General features: G+C 40.1%; 1 long non-coding RNA gene across 1 annotated transcript; it reads left to right on the plus strand.

Moving 5' to 3' along the window:
- The first annotated feature begins 1178 nt into the window (after positions 1-1178).
- LOC125302698 lies at positions 1179-6134 on the plus strand. Its single transcript, XR_007194949.1, has 3 exons — positions 1179-1469; positions 1872-2008; positions 6006-6134. It is a non-coding gene; the product is annotated as an uncharacterized LOC125302698 (long non-coding RNA).
- The last annotated feature ends 5891 nt before the right edge of the window (positions 6135-12025 follow it).

Here is a 12025-nt window from a genome sequence, read left to right on the forward strand (position 1 = left end):
CAAATCAAACCTAAAAATGGACTTATGGGTCAGGCTTAACTGGTTTAGGGTTCACATCCCTGCCATGTTAATTATAAACACAGTATTCAGCTATTGAGATTATTTCTGTTCCAATATTTTAAATTGGATATGTTATTATATCTACTGTTTCGAGTCTTATTCCTTGATTTTCCATTCACATCTTGTACAGAAGGTTTTTGTAATGCATGTTATAATGTCCACTGAACTTTCTGTCAACATTCACAATGTTTTAACCTTAGATGTGTAACTTATTTCATGACTGGTACTGTTAATACCAACAAGTGGTCATTATGTGAAAACAGTACACACAAAGTGATTCCTTTTGAACAAATCATCATTTGATTTTAATTTTTAATTTGAAATCTACCATTAAAATAGTATTAGCACTCACCAACATACTGTAATACCCTCTCCGTTCCTCAAAAAACAGATAAAGTGCTAGTCAGGTCAGCGCTGGTGAGAGTCATAGAACTCAGAATTCAGATGCTAGAATATAGTATGTGACACCGCTAATGTGCTTTGGGGATAATGCACTGCTTTCCGTGTGGTAATGGCATGCAGACATGTGGCAACACATGTTTACTGTGCAGCTTCATAGGGGGTGGCTTTCCTGGTTTAGTTTCCCGTGGCTCATGTTAAGTCTCGTGTACTCTAGTCGTGACGGAGTCTGGATTCTTTTGACTCCAGATGGAGGAGCCATCAGAGGAGGTGGCTGAGGGCCGAGAGGAGGGTGTTGTGGGGGATGGCCTGGGTGGTATTTTCTGTGCATCATGTGGTGTGGGCTGGAAGGCAGGACCCAGGATAGGTGAGATGTCTCTATTTACAGCTAGGTCGATCCATTACACTCTCCCTCATGGATACAGCAAGGAGAGGCTTACACCCAATTGACTTGCTATTCATTTAGATCTGAAATGTTTTTATTTTTTTTTTCAAATGCAAGAGCCCTGCCCCCTCTGGGTTACACCCTTCCTTGCAGATCTGTGTTCACAACTTGGTGTCTGCTTGTCTGAAATTTAATCTCTATGCTACCCCCATCTCTCTCCTATCCCTTGCTCTCTCTCCTTCACCCTCTCTCTCTCCTGTCTTTCCCTTCCTCTCTTGCTCTTCCCCTCACTTGACCAGAGTGACAAAGTTTGCTGCCACCATAGCCCGGGGAGTGCCCATAAAGTAACCACCTGTCGCCTGTAAATCCCTCAGCTCTTTAGCCAGAATCCTGTAAACATGGCACCCCCATGTTGACTTGACCTTTGAGGCGCACCTCTACCAGTTACGTGTCCAACTTGAGGCCACTCAATCCCTCGCTAATATGGGAATAATTAGATTGGAAAAGGTGAAACATCTTTGGGACATGACTTGGCCGCCTGACAGGATGGGATCAACACTATCTTGCGATGGAAGAGACACCAGGGATATCTCATACACTTAATATGATGCTTGCCCTGATACTGGTAAATAAGCCTTTCTTTTGCACAAGGTACAAGGTACAAGGAAGTTTATTGTCACATGCATATAGTTACTGGAAGTAAGAAATGCAGTGAAATTATGTCTGGTGTCAGCCTATTTGTGCATTAATCAGTGCAGTGACCATTATCACATTTCAACATCTAGTTCCTTTGTTTCTTTTTCAAGTAATCCTTCAGAAAACTTACCAAGTAACCGCCATTCATGCATTGCACAGCTAATCTTTTTTTTTTTTGCACAAGAGCTATCTTTGTGTTTGTGTTATGTATTTTCATTTGGCCTAAAAAAAAAAGTTTTTGTTTAAAAACAACAACCAAAAGACAACTAAAAGAAACACAAAAATTAGGTCAGCAGTCACTGTAACTCCATCCATCTCACTCTCACCCCAGGTGATGAGAATCTGGGAACTGTCTGGCCCATTGTCAACAAACATCAGGGGTGGTTACCTGCTGGGTCTGGCTTTGAGGCGGCACCATCCTGACTGGTGACAGGGAAGAATGTGAGGAGGACAGTGCGAAATCGTGAGGTAGGAAATAAAGAACTACATGAAACCTTTTTGTCTCGACTCTCAATTAGCAGGCTCCAGTGTTGTATTATTTTAAGCTGGTGTGAACAGTATGAGACTCCATGCGTGTTTTGGGACTTTCGGAAATGTCATCGGGAGATACTCAGTCGGGAGTTACTCAGTCAACTGGCATGGTCTGAATAATTCCTAAAGCCATTGATTCAGCTGGTAATGTGATCTGGCTGCCTGTTTGAGTAAGACACAAAGCAAGAGCAAAGTGAATTCCCAAACCAAATTAGCCCACAGTGTGACAGGTGACCCATAGGTGACATTGTTGATGTACGTTTACATGATTATGGTATTTAGCTGACACTTTTGCTCAAAAAATATACACAGGATTATGTTAAATTCTTATTATAGAAAGGGGATTTCACACAGTGGCCAATCAGCAGCCAAGCCTATTTACCGTCAAAAACAAATTAACCTTTGTGGGCAAAAAACATCACATGGACACTACAATATAAAAGTATCAAATAAAGTTGAAAAAAACAACAATGAAAATAATGGGTTTAAGAAAAAGCATAAACATACAAACCATAAGATTATATAGAGACGTATGCTTCCATGCATATACAGGTTTTCATGTATAAACTGTCAATACATACAGTGAGAAAACAACAAAAACTATTAAAAACTAGCTCCAATGAAAATATTAACCAAATTGCCACAATCTCCCATGTTTTGGGAGTAGCAGCCAGAACTGCTACATAATTTGCTCCATAATTTGCTCCAGAGGAACATTACACAGTTGGAATCTGCTGACAAATAAAAATAAGAAATTTAACCAGACAACCAGGCAGCCGGCTGTGAATCAACCTGTTGAACCTGTGAATCAGCCGAATGTGAATCAACCTGTTCCAGCAGGCAATCCATCACACAGCTGTGAATACTGTTTGCAGTAGCACAGAGCATAGGGGACCCCACTGGTTTGCTGCCACTGCAGTGATCATGGAACACGCATAGGGCACAATAAGGGATTCCAATCCTATTATAGGACTATATAATCATCACTGATTGAATGATTGAAGATCATTAAGATGAATAACTCAGAAGTTGGTGGGCTATTAGATAAAAAAGATGAGATATGTAAATTATTATTACCGGTAATCATACTTCACAACAACAGTTGAATGATTTACCAAATATACAGTAGTGTTAAAAACATATATACTGTATATTCCCCCCACTAATGATGGGTTGCTCTTTGTTTATAGACAATGAAGATAAAAAGGCAGTTGATTTTTACAGAGCCTAGATATAGTAGAACAAAAAAAAAATGAAAAGTACCTGTAATTTTCAATGCGTGTATTTTGAATACTTGCCCCAGTGCATAGTTGTGCCAGCTTGATAGTGGTGTGTGGTGTGGTGGTAGTGTTGTTTTGAGTAATGGTTACCGTTTCCTTTGGGCACACTCCAGTGATTAGATCGCTGCCATTTTACTTAGCTGTGTGACAGTAATTGAAAGCCAGGCTTAGCAGATACTAGAAATACAAATCTGTCTCGATGGAAAATCCTAGACATTGGCTGGACTTTTGGCAGACTCACTGCTTGTTGACACATTGTGAGAAAATATATCTGCAGCAAACTATTCAAGTACTAGTGGTTGTGTCATAGCAGTGGCATGACCCAACCCCTTAACTTTGGCTCACATTATTGGGTCGTAAAAGTAACTAAACTTTTTGGAGAACACTTGTAGTGGTGCGGCATTACCAGGATAGCACCCATGAACATGACATGACATGCTGCCTCTCCAACATGCATTCCACCAGCTCAGTATTTGTTTTGATTCATTGTAAAGTTCCACCATAAATTTAGTCGACAAAAATGTGTGAAGCCAACACAAAATTCTCATAGGGATCAAGATCAAGTTACAGCAGGTCTTGGCACCTGAAGCTGATTTGATATTCTTGTAATTTCATTGCAAACGAAATGTATGAAAAATTGTTTTCAAAAAGCCCGACTCCACTGAGAAATGAAATATGAATATCTGTGTGCAGCTCCCAAAGCACTCGCTTACATGGCACTACATGACCATGTCATAAACTATAACGACTCAAGCCACGATTCAGGCCAGGCAAAACAACAAAATGCAGCACCAGTGTCTGGGCACTTCATTTCTCAGGGTTGCTAGAAGCCCCTTGTCACCAGGGTCTCGCACAGGAGCTGCCATGGTGATGGATGTCAGTCCAGGGCAAGCTGTTTGACCCATCAGGAACCTTACCCCTGTACTGTTGCACAGGATCATGTTCCTTGTCACGGCAGGCAGGCGTAGGACTTGAGTGACACTGTGATGACGTTGAATCCATATTCTGTCAGCCATTTTGTGTCCTTGCCCACTGTCTACAAGTGGGAGTATTAAAAATAGCATGGACTGGAAGTTCCTTGTGTCTATCTATCACGTCATAAGCCCTGACTGATGATGGGCCTCATCAGGTTGTTTGTACAGGTTAAAGAAACAGCTTAAGAAGATCTTTTGATCTGCGAAAAGAGAATGTTGAGAATGTTTTTTCACAGCACATGGTCTTTGCAATCCTCCGCATCCCACCCAGTCTTAAGTCCGCTGCACATAGGCACTGACACTTTCTGTCACTTGCCCATCGTACACCAGCGCCGAAATATTCGGCTTACAAGCATTCAATAAACAATGGAGTTTATGGAGCGCCGCCGAACTGAATCGTAATCTACAAGGCAGCGGAAAAAGGGTTTAGTGGTGGTGTGCAGAGTTGAGTTGGAAACAATGGAATCTAATGTAATCAAACATCGAAAGCAGAGTGCACCACACTCATGTGAAGAAAGGACTTAAAAAGATGACATTGACTCTGCTAACCTGATTTCCTCAAGTAGATCATTCCAAAGCCTTGGGGCCCTGACACCAAATGCACGGTCCCCTTTAGTCTTCAGACTGGTTTCAGAAACTTATATAAATATAATAATAATAATAATAATAATATTATAAGACAATTTCAATCAATATATTTTTTACTTCCTGAAAAGTGTCTGTGGAAATGCTACTTTTGTACATTAGAGTATTTTTTATATGCTTTGGTGTTCAAATTATATAATAAATATTGTATCATTGCGGTTTTGTTAATTTATGTAAAATGCTTCATTAGTTTCCTTTAACATTTTCTCGTTTACATCCATATAGTCACACTCAAAAAATATACTCTTACTTATTAAAAGTATATTCACCAAGGACATTGGTTTCTTTTTTTGACTGTATGAATAGCTTATCTAATAGGTGTAAATGTGCATAGATGAGTTGTTAACATCTCTTACCTCAAGCATTAACTGCAGTGGAGACTTCCTGGATGTGTGCAATGGCTAAGAGGCAGGGTAATCAAGGTTGTGCATGTTTTAGCACCTTGCTTTTACTTTTGCTCCTTTTTTACCATTACTGCCATCATGTTCAACTTTTCATTATTGACAGTTCTCTTCTCCTTCCTGAACCAATCCCACAACCCCCCCGAGTGGATGAACTGTAGTCAAGTCAAGTATTTATTTTTGCCAAGTTTTACAGGCGCATTGGAATGCTTGTGCAGATCACTCAGTCATGTATAAAAAGACAGAACACTCATTCTCATTCACTCAATTAAAAATACACTACTAAAAAGCAATACAATTAATAAAATGAATAAATACAAAGTGCACTAGTGCCAGCTTGTCCCCCTAGGGATTACACAGCAAGACAAGGTAGGTGTGTGAGTGAGTGTGTGCATGTGTCCCAGTGTGTCAAGTCCGCGTCTGAGGTGGGACAGGGTATTCTAAACCAGATACAATGTCCTTAGCCAGCAGTCTGGTGGCTGCTGGGTAGAAGCTATTGTGAAAACGTATTGTATTTGCCCTTATGCTCTCTGGTCTGTGATGTCTCAGCACACGATCCGAGTTTCTCCACCTAAACAGGAAGTGACTGGGGTGATGTTGGTTCTGGAGAATTGATTTAATTTTGTTCCTGCAGCGGTCTGTGTACAGGGAGTCTATGGAGGGGAGCTCTGTCCCTGTGATCCTCGTTGCTGTTTTAACAATCCTCTGGAGGGCCTTCTTCTCCTTTACTGTAGTGTTGCCATACCACACAGTAATGCCCCTTGTGAGGACACTTTCTACCAACCCCCTGGGGTAGCCTTCTTCCGGAAATCAACAACTAGTTCCTTAGTCTTATCTGTGTTTAGGACAAGGCAGTTTTCCTCCCCATAGGCCAGTATTTTATCCACCTCCTGTCTGTACTGCGTTTCATCACCTCCCCTAATAAGCGTGTAAGTTGTATATCCAGAAATTACGGTAATACCTCGTTTTGAAATTTAGTTTGGTCTAATATTTTCTTTATATTATGAGTAATGTCCGCATTTATGGGTAATACATTATTGAAGTTGAGTTGGATGGTTTATTTTCTGTTGATAATGTAATTTCTTTGATTTACTTTGCTATTATTTACTGTATTACAAAAGAGATGTCTTAATAAAATTTGATTTACCACATGACTGACAGCCTGACTGACTTTTTTGGGAAAATGCAGTCTTGACTATAGGACAAGATTAATGTTCGAAGTAGCAGAGCATATTAGCAAAGTTTTGTTGACTTTCCGAATGTGACATTAAAAGTATGCTGCCAAGGCAAGCATTTTTTTAAATGGAATGGAATCACAATCTATGTGATGCCAAATATATTACCATAACAGGGATACTCTCTAAAGCCATTTGCATTTAATTTGCAGAGTCTAGACTGCAAAATACATTTACCAGATGAAAACGGTTCTGCACTTTTACACTGTTAATGTCATAATGCAGAAGACATTGACAACACAAGGAGGATGCCCATATCATGTTGCCAGCGTGTGCCCTTGGGTACAATATGCCCTGCTGGAGACATCTGCCTCAGGGCCACCGTGGGGAGACTTAAAATAGATAGTGTAAAACTGATCACCAATCCCTAACATTACTTGAAAGCCCTGGTGAAGTTGCATTGGAAACGTGTGGTGCGTCATTTGATATAAAGACAAATAATGCTTGAGATTATGTTCTGATAATCTAAATATCTAATTTGAGTTTGTATTCATTTCTATGATAGAAGGGAATTTTAATGCCATCAAACATGATTGGAATGTCTGGACCTTTGCATCTTTAACCACAAGGTGGCAATGTAATGTTGTGTCAAAGTCAGCAGAGAGGGAACATTTGGCAAGAGAATGTTGAGAACTGTTTAAGGCCTTTGCCTGTGTATCGCTGATGTGGAATAAAGGCGCTGTGTGAAGTGAATCATTCATACCCTGGGCATTGCAGAGGGTCATACTGTACATGCAGTGATATGCATTCAGAGTGTGTAGATTGCACCCGGTGCTTTCATAGACTGTCTTTGACAGTGAGGTATATCACAAATTTGGGCATTGGATATTATGTGTTGTGGTCAGTATGTATTGCATATCTAGCATTTCACCCCATCGGTCACAATTGTGACCGAAAAAAAAAAAAATTTACTTATAAGCCTTTAAAACTGTAACTGGGGAATATCCAAATACTCTTTCAGTAAATATTGAAACAATAGAGTGTTTCAATGAAATGTGTGCAGTGTCAAATGTTTTGAGTAAATTGTCACATGACCAGAGCTGTTTACTTCCTGGTTGCACCTTGAGAAGAGGATGACGGCCTCACAGCTCCCAAATAAAAGGTTTTTAAAGTAAAACCTGTTAAAATACACATAGGACAAATATTTTTTGTACACATGGTCTTTAAGGTGTCTAGTTAGGATATATACATTTATAATTATTCAAATGTCTTTGGTGTGTTTGCAGAATGAGTAAACATGTTAACGGTCACAATAGTGACCGGTGGGATAGAATGTTGCATCTAGATGCACACATACTTCTACACCTACAAACACACACACATACACATACACACCCACACACATACACACACAGATACACACGCACACATACACACAGACATACACACTCACACATACACACACACACACACACACACACACTCACATACACAGATATACACACTTAGACATACACACTCACACAGACACAAACATACACACTCACAGACACAGATACACACTCACACACACACACAAATACACACACACACACACACACACACATACACACTCACACAGACACGAACACACACACACACACACACACACAGACATACACACTCAAGGGGACTTCACATTGCACGCGACATGCACTTTGCCTGCTGCTCTTACACACCCACCTGCAGATACACACACACACAAATATGTGTGTGTATGTGTATGTCTGTGTGTGGGTCTGAGTGTGTATATCTGTGTGTGTGAGTGTGTATCTGTGTGTGTGTGAGTGTGTATCTGTGTGTGTGTGAGTGTGTATATCTGTGTGTGTGTGAGTGTGTATATCTGTGTGTGTGTGTGAGTGTGTATGTCTAAGTTGCACAGTGTGTTTAAATTGTGTTCATGATTTCATAGCAGTGTGTGTTTGTGTCTGTGTGTTGTTGTGAGAGTTGTTGTATATGGTCTGTGTGTGTATCTGCATGGGGTGTGAGAGTTAGTGTGCATATTGTGTGTGTGTGCGAGTGTGTATATCTGTGTGTGTGTGAGAGTGTGTATATCTGTGTGTGTGTGAGTGTGTATGTCTAAGTTGCACAATGTGTCTGTGTGTGAGTGTGTATATCTGTGTGTGTGTGTATGTCTGTAAGTTGCACAGTGTGTTTAAATTGTGTTCATGATTTCATAGCAGTGTGTGTTTGTGTCTGTGTGTTGTTGTGAGAGTTGTTGTATATGGTCTGTGTGTGTATCTGCATGGGGTGTGAGAGTTAGTGTGCATATTGTGTGTGTGTGTTCATGCATGCATATATATATATATATATATATATATATATACACACACACATACACATACACACACACAATATGCACACTAACTCTCACAACTACATGCAGACACACACGCACGCACAGACATACACATTCAGGGTTCTATTTTAACGAGCCGAAGCTCCTGGTAAATAAACAATGTTTACATATTTTTCATATTTATTATTACCATTGGTCTCAGTGTTCATATCAGTTTGAAAAGTCTTGTCAGAATACCTTTATTTTAACAAAAAAGCAATTTGAGCAACCTTTAATTGAGTATACGCATATTATCCCACAATTGTGACCAGTAATAAAACGCACGTTTTCATCTACTTTTGCTAATAACACATGATTTGCATATTTGCATGTCTGGGAAAAAATTGGGCTTAAATGGGTTAGTAGTTATGGTTACACATAAACACACCCACACACACACAAAATGTTGGATGCTATATAAAGAATTGTACCAACAAGTCATTAACAAACAATGTTACACTACTACTGCATACTACATGTAATACTACTTCTGCTTGATAATAAACAAATCAATCACTAGAAAGTTCAGGCATGTGGACGATTATTTGAGTAACCGTGTCAACAGCTTTCATTTGAAATGTTTTATAATGTTTCTTTTGCTTATCAAAAGACTCCTACACCTACTAATCCTTCACAATGCTAAATAGAAATTCAATTCTTAAGTTATTATTCTAGAACCTATTGCAAAACACTGCCTTGACAATATTTCACCAAATATATGATTAGCTCATGACATTTACAGGCAGTGCTCGCTCTATTGTGCTGTGACAATTGTTACGAGGCGGTCCTGGCTCAAGCTCTTCGTTGTCTAGGGTATGTTCAATTAAACTAAAAAGCCTACCGCAACTCGCAACCAACAGAAACAAACACAGAAAGACCGGAGAACCACCCTACACGCGAGCCCTACTGTACGTGTGGTGCACAAACTTGGAAGTAGGTCCTAACTGTGGTGTGTGTGTGTGTGTGCGCGCATGTCAGCTTGGCAGGAAAATCAGAAAGCGGTCACATACCTGTGGCATCCTCGCGCTCCCGGCCCGGTACTCCGATACTTGTAGCCCTATGGCCAACCCAAGCGATGATTCTCGTACACGTTCAAGTTTTTATTATAATTTGATGGTGCTTTTTCCAAAACCAAAATATAGTCCACAAATGGCGGCAACGCAACGCGCGGGGACAAACAGGCAACAGCTCCCGCTGGGCCTTCCACAACGAATCGCTGCCAAAAAAGTTTCTCCTCCAAAAGGTTACGACAGGTGTTCAATTTACCAATTAGCCAAAGGTAGTGACATCACTGAAACCCCGCCTGTAAGTCAGTGCTTGCCCTACAATGTGACCCTAACCTATCGTAACACAATGTGAAAGTGCAGTTGATACCAGTAGTGGTAAATACAATGTTAGAACATTAATGAAATTCCTGAGTTTTTTTCCAGAATATTTATTCACTTTTATATGGGACTTTGGCTCCATAAAACATATGTATTAAGAGTGTTGCATGTCTCTGGTGGAGGTTGAAGGGACTAGGTTAAGAGCACCTGTTGTAAAGAATGGATGTACAGTTTGGGGTGAGCTTAGTGTGATGTCAAGGCAATAGTTAAAAATGAAAGATGCGAAGAAGTTGAGCATTAAGTGACAGGATTTTTTGTCCATTTGTAAATCATTCAACAATTGCTGTGATTCTTAAACATGGTCTTTAAACACTTTTATGTAAGGGGTGACCAATAAGAAGTACTTGTGCTTGTGTCACAAAGAATGCATCTGTGATTCGCTACTGAATTGTTCTCTGCAGTTACTTGTCTGTAGTTAGTTATTAGAGAGAATGCTGAGGCCCATGTTGTGGTACTTGAGATGCACCACGACCATCTCTGTGCGCGAAGAGTGCCAAATGCCATGTGCAGTGCAGCTGTTCTTCCCCCTGCTGTGTGCTGCCGTGACAGTTGGCTACTGGACTACTCTGATGTCCTAGCATAAGCATTTGGTCGATGATGTATTCGTTTGCAGCTCCACATACGAATTTTGACAGGGTAATTTGTAGCAGCTAAACTCATGTTCAGATTGCAAAGTTATATTTGAGATATTAGGCATGGGACATTTAAAGGTCTGACGATCAAGTTATGGAAAACGGTAACTTTGACTCACACTTCCTGAGAGAAATGTGAATGCAGTGCTTCTTTGCATTTAAAAATGTAGCCAGGGTCATTCAGAGCCATTGTATGGCATATTATAGATTGTTGAACAATCACTGAACATCACCATAACCAAATCCAAACCCTATGGTTAACCTTAACTGAACTGCAAATTCTAGCAGTGTCAACAGATACTGTAGTTTGTTGATATCTGTAGATGGTCCGTGGGCTGAATATGTAAAGTGTGACCAAAGAAACACTATGTAGTTTATTATAATGGCTTCAAACTCATTTTGGTGTTGGAGAATGGGGCCTCTGTCATTGCCACTGTCTGCTGGAATACCAGGTATTGCTGTAATTTGACGGTGTACCATGCAAGAATGTGACCCTTCATTTACCATAAACAACAAAAACAAAAACTTTGATTTTGAAATTGATGCCAATGAGTAAATACTAACTCTTAGAATGAACAGAGTTGCATGAACACAGTTTAGTTATTTTACCTTAAAATACATTCATTCTTTCATACCGTACATATCCATTGATACATTTGAGCCTCTTGCATTTTGTCCTGATAAGATAATACATGTTTAGCTTTGAATATATTTTGACTTCCCAGTGAAGTTGAAAGGGTCAACTATTCAGGTAATCCAAAAGCTGAATGAAAAGGTTTTATTGCCTCCAGTAAGTCAAAACAATTTCATACCGAGAAATTACTTTACTCACAACTGTCGTATCATTCAAGTTCATTCTGCCAGATTCCCCAATCCACACAGCCAATCTCACTGCCTGGACCCCATTTCCTTCTTCAGACTGTCAGACTCTTTGATTGAGTGACTCAAACACACTTAAATCGGCCTGCCGCTGCGTGTTATATATTAGGCGAATAAGCACAGTCTGGGCCGTAATTTGTCATGTGAGGCAGGCTCGTTATACATCATGCTGTCGGGGCGCAATAGGTCTTCTTTATAGTACCTGT

This window comes from Alosa alosa, chromosome 10, assembly GCF_017589495.1.
Source record: "Alosa alosa isolate M-15738 ecotype Scorff River chromosome 10, AALO_Geno_1.1, whole genome shotgun sequence".
Lineage (NCBI taxonomy): Eukaryota > Metazoa > Chordata > Actinopteri > Clupeiformes > Clupeidae > Alosa > Alosa alosa.